The following is a 10,000-nucleotide window of genomic DNA, read 5'->3' as shown; positions in this document are numbered from 1 at the left end:
GAGGAGAGAGAGAGAGAGAGAGAGAGAGAGAGAGAGAGAGAGAGAGAGAGAGAGAGTGGGTTTGGTGATGAATGATGCAGTTTGATGTGAGTCACTGCAGTTTCTCTCTGTCTCTCTCTCGTACACTGTGCACCCTCAGCTTCCTGTACACACTCTCATAAAGTACTACTGTCACTCCAAATACTGCTCCAACTTTACACACACGTACTTCACTGCAGTCAGACCACCCACAGCTCGGGAAATACTTGTACTTCTCTCCATCTCATTCAGGATTCAGGAATTTAACAAATTAAAAGTGCATCGTGTCACTTTTCCGCTGCAGGGTGCGTCAAACGCTCCTTGTTTTGTCTCAAGTCTCGAGTCTTTGACCTCAAGTCCGAGTCAAGTCCCAAGTCAGACACAGGCAAGTCCAAGTCGAGTCTCGAGTCACTGGCCCGTAAGTCCAAGTCAGGTCCAAGTCGTCTGCTTTGAGCTTCAAGTCATTTCAAGTCTTTAAACCAAAATATCAAATATAGCTTAGGTTTTTGCAATTTCTATGAATTTTAAACTAAATTGTACTTAAAAAGTCACTGTATATTTATGTAAGAGTTGAAGAAATGCATTTTTTTCTTTTTTACATGTCTTGACGAGATCTTAGTGTGAATCATTACAGTCAAAACTTAAAAGAGCTAAAAAAAACTGTTATTTTATCACGTGTAGTCTGCACTGAAATGGAAGGATCAAGTTCTTTGTAATTCCTTCTGTTTTACTCTATTCTGCTGTATTTTACTGTATTGTACTGTGTACTGTGTATTACTGTAGTACATTTGAGAATACCACATCACAGTACTTCAGTTCCATCCAAAGTAACAAACAGAAGTGGGAGGGACATGTTTCAGTTTGTTCCTGTAAAATTCAGCACCACATTTATCAACTGTAAAGAGAAAAGTCTTTTCTAAAACATGTTGTTTTTTTTTGAGGAGAAGCATCAAGTCTTTTCAAGTCACAGGCCTCAAGTCCCAGTTCAGTGACCTTCAAGTCCAAGTCGAGTCTCAAGTCTTAGTCCATTTTATCAAGTCAAGTCTCAAGTCCTAAAAATAATGACTCAAGTCTGACTCAAGTCCAAGTCACGTCTTGCAAGTCCCACTTCTGCAGTATGAAATTAAACCTTTCTATCTTCATGGAGACTAAACGAGGCTGAGTTCCAGGTACAGATACCTGCTCTCAAAATGTAGTAGAGTAAAATTAAAAAGTATCCACTGTAAAATTTACTTAAGTAAGGTGCAAATACCTAAAAAATTGTACTTAAGGATTGTACTTTTACTTGTGTACTTTATTACATTCCACCTCTGCAAATAACTATTACTTATTTCAGGTAAAAGAAGTTTTATATATTATTATTTATATATTTTATATATTTTGTACTCAATGTTACAAGAGGAGATGTTTTCCGCATTTCAAAAACACGTGTTACAAAGAAGCAGCTGTGGTCGGACCACCTCAAGTTTGGACAGAGGTTTTTCACACGCTGTTGTCCAGTTCCAGTCCTTTCTGGATTCAAACAGAACGTAGAAGGGACTGACTGTTTAGGCAAATCAAATGCTATAATATTAAAACACAAGATGAACTATTATCTAAAAAGTCAAACCTTGAGCCAAAGATATCAGTGTGAGGTTCATTCTGATCAAGATACAAAATGATCTGTCCATATTATTTGAATGGATGCTCTTTAGTATTGTATATCTGATATGGAAAATTACTGTGTCACATTGTTTTCCTTCATAATCCTCAACTCCCTCTATCATCAGGGATCATAACAAAAATAAGGTACAAAAAAAGTATCGATATCCAAAACTCTATACGGATTTTTACAACACATTATGATAGTTTGTGGAGGCTAACAAAATTGTGAATATACTACTTTTCTCTCATCATAATCCAAATAATTAAGATTTGAAAGTGCTTAATAATATGTAAACTGGACTGAAACAGAGCAAAGCATCATGGTCTATGTAGTTCTCTCTGTGTTTTAGCTGTTGCTGCACCATAAGAATGAATTCAAGCGAAGAAACTTGTATTTTGTTATATATTGTGACGCATCTTATTGTGAGACTTTTTGACGATACGATATTTCGATTACCGTTACATCACTAACAGTGTTGGGAAGGTGACTTTTAAAATGTAATCCCCTACAGATTACAGATTACATACCCCAAAATGTAGTTTGTAACGTAATCCATTAAATGACTTAAAATGAGTAATGTAATCTGAATACTTTGGATTACTTGATTTGCTGTAGAGAAACAAATACTTGGAAATCTTCACGTAAGAATTTTGTCTGATAAAAGAAAAAAAAAGTCCAGTCTTTACTTGAACCGTATTAAAAATATTATTGATAGAAGAGGAGGAGACACAGTCCACACAGCATGATTTAGTCCTGTTAAATCCTGGTTTAGACCTGGTTTAGACCTGGTTTGGACCTGGTTTAGATCTAGTTTAGACCTAGTTTAGACCTGGTTTAGATCTAGTTTAGACCTGGTTTAGATCTAGTTTAGACCTGGTTTAGATCTAGTTTAGACCTGGTTTAGATCTAGTTTAGACCAGGTTTAGATCTAGTTTAGACCTGGTTTAGACCTGGTTTAGACCTGGTTTAGACTGGTTTAGACCTGGTTTAGATCTAGTTTAGACCTGGTTTAGATCTAGTTTAGACCTGGTTTTAGACCTGGTTTAGTCCTGGTTTTGGTTTAGACCTGGTTTAGATCTAGTTTAGACCTGGTTTTAGTCCTGGTTTAGACCTGGTTTAGACCTGGTTTAGATCTAGTTTAGACCTGGTTTACCTGGTTTAGACCTAGATCTAGTTTAGACTGGTTTAGACCTGGTTTAGACCTGGTTTAGATCTAGTTTCTGGTTAGTTTAGACCTGGTTTTAGACTGGTTTAGACCTGGTTTAGTCCTGGTTTAGACCTGGGTTTAGACCTGGTTTAGACCTGGTTTTCCTGGTTTAGTCTAGTTTAGACCTGGTTTTGACCTGTTTAGACCTGGTTTAGTTTCCTGGTTTAGACCTGGTTTAGACCTGGTTAGACCTGGTTTAGTCCTGGTTTAGTCCTGGTTTAGTCCTGGTTTGGACCTGGTTTAGTGTCCGGCAATGAGTGGAATTATTGGGAAAAAAAAAAAGGAGGGGGGTGGATAAGCCCAAAATGTGAAAACAGGAAAATACCGCATGTGTAATCCATTTATTTCAACAAAGTAACTGTAATCCAATTACCACTCACTGAAACAGTAACTGTAACCGAATATAGTTACTCATAATTTGTACTCTGATTACATGACATGTACAGTACATGTAATCTGTTCCTCCCTGATCACACTGATCTCTAATCACCAAACAGTTGCACAGGGTTGATTTGGTGGCGCTGGTGAGGCTGGAGCGCTCACTGTGGGTTCAGAGTTTTGGGACTGTGTCATCTTGAATCATCTCCGGTGGGATCACAGAAGCACTTTATTTGTCTGAGGCTCGATGTGGAGTTTTGAGTTTAATTGTTTGTGACCAGAGCAGATGGACTCGCCGTGTTCTTCAGACTCAAACTCACCACTCAGACCTCACACACAGGACGGACACGTAAAGAGTCTGTGGGACATTTTCACCGTCACCGGGGAGAAAGCTTTTAAAACTCTACAGGTGTGTTTACAGGTCCACTCTTTTTCTTTTAAAACTTTCTCTCTTCATGGAGACCAGACCAGACCAGAGTCCGGGCGGGTCAGGTGAATCAAATGAAAGAAGAACAGGAGAAAAATACTTGACACGTGTCCAGGAAACAAGAGCCATTTCCCAGTCTTTTCCCAGAACGATGGACCAGACTGAGAGAGACTTTAGTGAAATTATTACCTAAAACCATCAGCAGAGGTGATCGGCTAGTCCTGGTTTAGTCCTGGTTTAGTCCTGGTTTAGAGCTGGTTTAGTCCTGGTTTAGTCCTGGTTCAGTTCTGGTTCAGTCCTGGTTTAGTCCCGGTTTAGTCCTGGTTTAGTCCTGGTTTAGACCTGGTTTAGTCCTGGTTTATACATTGTTCAGTCCTCGTTCAGTCCTTGTTTAATCCTGGTTTAGTCCTAGTTTAGTCCTGGTTCAGTTCTGATGTAGTCCTGATCCAGTCCTGGTGTAGTCCTGGCGATCGGCTCTGCGGTTACAGCGTGTATATATTTATTATCTTCTAATGACACCACATAAATTCAGTCCTGGTTTAGACCTGGTTTAGTCCTGGTTTAGACCTGGTTTAGACCTGGTTTAGTCCTGGTTTAGACCTGGTTTAGACCTGGTTTAGACCTGGACTACTGGGTTGTTGGACTATTGGACTGACCCCGATTTCTCATGGCCACGTGCGGGTAACGGGTGGAATGTTAACGGGTCCAGGCAGATGCAGATTTAACTTTGATATAATCACGGGTTAACGGTCGGTGTGGGGCTGTGCAGGTGTGGGTCTCCAAAAATGGACCCGTGCAGGACTCTGAACCAGACCAAGTTACAGGTCAGATCTGTGGAGAGGCAACTCTGCTGACAGGTTCTAGGTATTTTTGAGCTCTAATAGCACCTGTAACAAAACAAAATAGTTTAATGTCATACTGTGGAACATTCCAGACAGAGAAATGACATCTCCATGGAAACAAGCAGGTGACTGACCCCCAACCAACAAGTTACATAGTGCACCTTTGTACCGACTATGTAGCTCATGAAATTCAAAATGATTCCAAAATGTTGATTCGTTTGGTTTTATTGTGAACCAAAATGAAAATCTTGTTAAATTTTGGAAACTAATTTAAATTTGACCCGAATTAAAATTTGCTGCACATAAATCCATTCCAAATTAGCTGAAAATTAAATTCTTACTCCCTGATGAAGACCAGCGAGGAGGTACCCTTAATAAAGGTCTTTTATTTCTTACCTGTCAGGGTGCCTCGGGTCTGTTACCTCGCCAACAGTAGGTTTAGTTGAAAATGTGTTTCAAGAATAGAAAATTACTGAAATGGCCATATTTTGCTTCTATAGATGTAAATGTTTAAATAACTTTTCATTTATACGAGATTTAGGTGGATGGTCGTTACATGGTGAATCATCTTTTCAATATTATGTTTGCTCTATTTAAAGGTTTGCTCTGTCTAAAATGTTTCACAGTATGGTATTAAACCTTCCAGACCAAGTTACAGGTCAGATCTGTGGAGAGGTGACCCCATTTACAGTCAGAATGTCTGTTTTTCTGGGTATTTTTTATCTATAAAACCACCTGTAATTGAATAAATGTAAAGTAGAGCTGTAGAGCAGTTTAATGTCATACTGTGGAACATTCCAGGCAGAGGAATGACATTCAGAAACAAGACAGTGATGAACCAGCAAACGAAAAGTTGCATAATGCACCTTGAAAATAAAAATTTTAAAAAATATATATATTTTTTTTAAACTAAAAGTTTCATAGCATTAATCAGAAAAATGGGATATTAGTGAGTTTGATCATTCTGATTGCATTTTCATCTGATCATAACCCTTCTGAAACCAATCAGAGAGCAGGCTTACCCAACATTTAAAACATTTAAAAAAATACATGTAATAGTATCGGGTTTATTAGGCGACGTTCAGACTGCAGGGCATAATGCTCAATTCTGATTTTTTTGTGAAATCCGATGTTTTTGCGAGGTCGTTCACATTTCCAATTAAATGTGACTTGTATATGAACTACAGTGTGAACATTTAACAGCCCAAAAGTGTCCCGCATGTGCACTGGAGACACGATGACGTCAACCGCAGTGAGCGTGCTCTGTGTTTACGGAAGTTGTCCAAACATGGACGCAGCATTGAGCACCTGGAGATTTTAAAGTTCCTCTCGTACCGGAGCCAGAACATGAACAACTTACTTGTTTTAAGGAGGAGATTGAGAAGGAGAAGGACGAGGTTTTTGGATGCGCAGACGTAGCCAAGAGTGGTGAGTGGTGATGTATTCGCTTCAGTGACATGGAGTTCATTAATAATTTTCACCTGCTTCATCGCAGCATAGTGACGTTTGTGTCTTGTTGATAACGTGTAGGTGGATGAATGCACTTTGGCCGATCAGACTGAAGTCGCATGTCAAAAGATCAGATATGTATTGGTTTTAGGAGCACATATCCAAGTGTCCTGGGTCGCATTAGAAAAAATTCGTATCTGTGTCGTTCAGACTGTCATTAAAATGGTAAATGGTCACATTTTTCTATAGCGCTTTTCCACCTTCAAGGCACTGAAAGCGCTTAAAAGATCAGATACGGGAACATAGAGGCCAAAAAATCTGATTTGGGTCACTTCAGGCTGCAGTCTGAACACAGCCTTCCATTTGAAATATTCTAACATACTCATATACATATTCACAGTTGCAGAGCTAAACAAAACGCAGTATAAATACCACAAACAGACGTACAGCTCGGTGTGGCTCCTTCGAACTCATTAAGCGTTCTTTCTTTGTAATTGCGTCCAAACACAATGCTCTGTTATCTCCCAGTGACAGCAGGTGAGCCTCTGTGTCCACTCTCCTGACCCTAAACACATTTGTATTCATCATCTTTATTAAAGCTGCTGCCTATAGGCCACTGCAATCACATTTCTTTGATATTGGACCCGTGCTTTGGCCTACAGCTCACACGCATTTACAGCTACTGTTTGTGTTGAAACTTTCCAGATGATGTTATCAACATTCCCTGACTCAAACTGAAAGCACTGCTCTGTCTGAAGCTCTGTTACTCAAATTAAACTTAATCTGAGCTTTATTTTAACACAGTCTGACCAGAAACAGTTTTCCAGTTAGACACTCTCCCCTTTTTGTTGAAAATCAAACTCCTTAATAAGACCATGAACCTTCGTATTGATAACAGGCTCCTGTAGTCTCCTGTGGCCAGTGACACATAGGCTGTGTTCACACTTGGACACTTGGATATGTGCTCCTAAAACCGATACATATCTGATCTTTTGACATGTGACTTCAGTCTGAACAGACAAAGCACATCTATCTGACCTACACGTTATCAACAAGCCACAAACGTCACTATTCTGCACTAAAGTAGGCAAAAATTGTTAATGAACTCCGTGTCACTGAAGTGAAGCACATCACCACTCACCACTCTTGGCTCCATCTCCACATCCACACGTTCCTTTCCCAATGGACGTCGCTGCCGCTGCCCCACAAAACACCAAGACCAAAAACCTCGTCCTTCTCCTTCTCAATCTCCTCCTTAAAACAAGTAAGTTGTTCATGTTCTGGCTCCGGTACGAGAGGAACTTTAAAATCTCCAGGTGTTCAATGCTGTGTCCATGTTTGGACAACTTCCGTAAACACAGAGACGCTCACTGCGGTTGACGTCGTCGTGTCTCCAGTGTCACATGCGGGACACTTTTGGGCCATTTAATGTTCACACTGGAGTCACATACAAGTCACATTTAATTGGAAACATGTGAACGACCTCGCAAAAACATCGGATTTCCCAAAAAAATCGGAACTGAGCGTTAAGCCCTGCAGTCTGAACGTAGCCTATGTTCATAACAATTGAAAAAGTTCGCTCTAAGTGCAGCTATTTCTCAAATAAGTGACAAATTATACATCTTGGTCTGTGTAATTGGGCATCCCTTGCTATTTTTTATGTGAAATGGTTATTTCACTCAAAATGTCCAAATCCAAATGTAATAAACATCATGGAAATGCAGGAAGTGATGTGACTCTGTGCCCTGGACCTGACACCAACTGTTTCCATGACTGACACCAGGAAAGTCATGAGGCCATTGAACTTTTTTTTTTTTTTTTGAGGGCAATAAGGATATTTTTAGTTTACTTACAGACTTGATATTTTGCAAGTTTGTAGCTAAGGTCTTAAATTAAGCATTTTTTTATGTCCAAAAAGTTGTTTATACATGTGTGTGTCTGGAAGGGTTAATCATGTCCGTTAATTCATCAGACTTTTCCTATAAATTATGACGATGTTATTCTAAGAGAAGCCAGGACCAGGCAAACCGTTACATGACTTGTAGTGATACTTTGCAGCGATGAGGGTGTCATACATGTATTTCTATTGGTGGCATATTCAGCAGTTACCATGGTGACACAAAGCACACATTAGCAAACATAAACAAAAAAAAACAAAAAAAGGGAAGAAAACTCAAGAAAAAATAGGACCAGTGAATTCACTCTGCCACTGCGTCCAAGAGATCAGTGTGTGGATGTAAAACAACTTTCTCCAGCTAAGTACAAAGAAGATACAAGTCATAGTGTTTGGCCCACAGAAACAAAGAGACAGTGTCAGCAGCAGTCACCTCCAGTCTCTCTCTCTCTAGTGGAAAAGAAATCTAGTGGTGATAATGGACTCCGACTTGAACTTTAACAGCCACATCAAATCAATAACATCTGCAGCTTTTTACCGTCTAAAAAACTGCAAAAATCAAAGGTAAAGTGTCTAACGCAGACTTGTGAGACAAAAATGTGAGCGGTCAGCAGTAGCAGCAGTTTAAGCTCATACTTCAGGTGAGAGACACGGTGCATACTTATCTCGTGAGGATTCAAAGCTGGTTTTTTGTACCCATATTTTTTTCCCACTCCCCTTTTTTCTGTCTGGTAATGGTGAAATAATTGCAGACATTACCCACTGGCGGTGATTTTATACATGTACTGTCCCTCTCTGGCCAGAGTCCTGCACCGGTCCATTTTTGGAGACCTGCACCCACGCAGTTTAGCACCGCACCTGCACCCGCCTGGACCCCTTAACATTACACCCGTTACCTGCCTGTGCCCGTGATAAACCACACACAAATTACAAGCATTCTAACTGAAGCATCCATCAGTATATGAATTGAAAAGTTACGACTTCAAGAATTACAATCACAAAATGAGATGAAACAGTTACGCTTTCTTCAGTAGGAACACGGATTCAGAGACGTGACTCGTAGTGACGGACGAATGGAGCCTCGTGAAGCATTGTCACCTCAGTCACAATATTGTCTCAAATGGTTCAATGTGTCTGAGGCCTCAGAGTAACACTGACCTCTAGTGGACAAATTTAACCATTGGCACACAGGTGTCTCAGCATCGATGAAGTATTGTTAGTGTAAGACAATACTTGTGTGCAGAGCGACACCGTAACAACAACAACAATAATAATGATGATTTAAAAATAATATGTAAAGAGCAACATAAACAGCAGCTGTAAATAAGAAAAGTAGGTGTTACCTTATTAGGTGGAATTAGATCAAAGTGATCCCAAACCATGCATCACTTTTTTCCACTTGTTGATGCCATCGAAAATGAAACAAATGCCAAAAGTCGCCAAAATCACCACTAACGTCACACAATACTCCTCACTACCCAACATTTTTAAGAAATATTGGTGCATCTTTTATACTGTAGCAGTTTAGCGCTTGTCAAACCACAGAAGTGCGCTGAACACTCTGAAACACTCTGAACCAATCACAGAGCGGAACATTCGCCGAGCCAATGAAACGCTTCGATACACTGAAGCAATCGACACGCAGAGCGAAGCAGTAGGGGGAGGGACCGACACTTCGTGAGCGGCAGCTGCGAGACGAGCTCCGAGGCAGAGCTTCAGAGCGATTTGTTTCAGAAAGAACGAGACGTGCTCCAGAGCTCCGTCTCATTTGCCCGTCACTAGCAACTCGACTGTCATCACTTCACAGGCATTATTTACTGAACAGAAGAAACACTGATCGATATGCTGGTCTTTTGTGCCGTACATGCCATGGACTGAACCAGGACTAAAGCAGGACTGAACTAGGACTAAAACAGGACTGTACCAGGACTAAACCAGGACTTAACCAGGACTAAACCAGAACTGAACCAAGACTCACTGGTCCGGAGGTGCGCCTGCGTAGTCCGTCGAGTGACCGCAGGCGAAAGGACCGGAGCAGAGCTACGCACTGCATGGAGTTAAGTACGGCGTTTTGTGGACACCGTGCTCCTTCGGACTCAGGTTCTCTCTCTCTCTCAAGATTAGTCCTGGTGTAGTCCTG

This window comes from Boleophthalmus pectinirostris, unplaced genomic scaffold (genome assembly GCF_026225935.1).
Source record: "Boleophthalmus pectinirostris isolate CB_2022bp ecotype Guang Dong unplaced genomic scaffold, ASM2622593v1 HiC_scaffold_9, whole genome shotgun sequence".
NCBI classification, from domain to species: Eukaryota; Metazoa; Chordata; class Actinopteri; order Gobiiformes; family Gobiidae; genus Boleophthalmus; species Boleophthalmus pectinirostris.
This window is presented reverse-complemented; position numbering follows the sequence as displayed.